This window comes from Crocuta crocuta, unplaced genomic scaffold (assembly GCF_008692635.1).
Source record: "Crocuta crocuta isolate KB4526 unplaced genomic scaffold, BGI_CrCroc_1.0 scaffold564, whole genome shotgun sequence".
NCBI lineage: Eukaryota > Metazoa > Chordata > Mammalia > Carnivora > Hyaenidae > Crocuta > Crocuta crocuta.
In genome coordinates, this window is record NW_027533010.1 from 2,425,504 (window position 1) to 2,426,209 (window position 706).

The window sequence follows — 706 nt, forward strand, 5'->3', positions numbered from 1 at the left end:
CTTCTATTCCTATTACCTTCACCTCTTTTATCTGATTCCCTTTCCCTGTTATGTTTATTCACATTGCAGAGTGAACTGAAGATCATTTTATGGAGCCTGAAGCAAATTTTTTCAACTGCAAAGTTTCAGTAAACTCTAGTTTATCTCTGCAGGATTTGACTTCAAAGGGTTGGTGGAAATCCCTGGTGGTGCGAAGCTGCGCTCTGTCACTTGGAACACTTTGACATTAGGGCTCAACACCTCCTTTTTCCCAAATTGCTTTGCCTTACCAAAGGCTTCCTTTCCCTGCCCCCTCCCCCAGCCTCGGATTTTGGTGCCTCTTCAGGCACATTTCGAACACTGAAACTTCCTAAAATGTACACGGAGCGCCCGAGGGTGCGCACACGCGCGCGCGCTCACACCTTCGCTCGAGTACACGAGCTCGTCTGGGCCGGCTCCCAGTTACAGAGCACATTCTTCCATTCTTCGCGCTCGGGCACACCCCTTCGCAGTGGGGATTGGTCGGGCCGACCCCTCCTCGGCGGCGCTAGGGNCGTTCGCATCCCATTTCGGACACCTCCCTCTCCTTTTCGCCTCTCCTTCTCCCTGCCGCTCGCATCTCCTTCCCCATTCCCGCACGCGGACCCTAGCGGACTGCCGGCCTCCTGGACCAAAGCCCGCGGACGTCTCTACCCAAGCGATGTCTCCTCTCCAGAAAGTTGCCTCC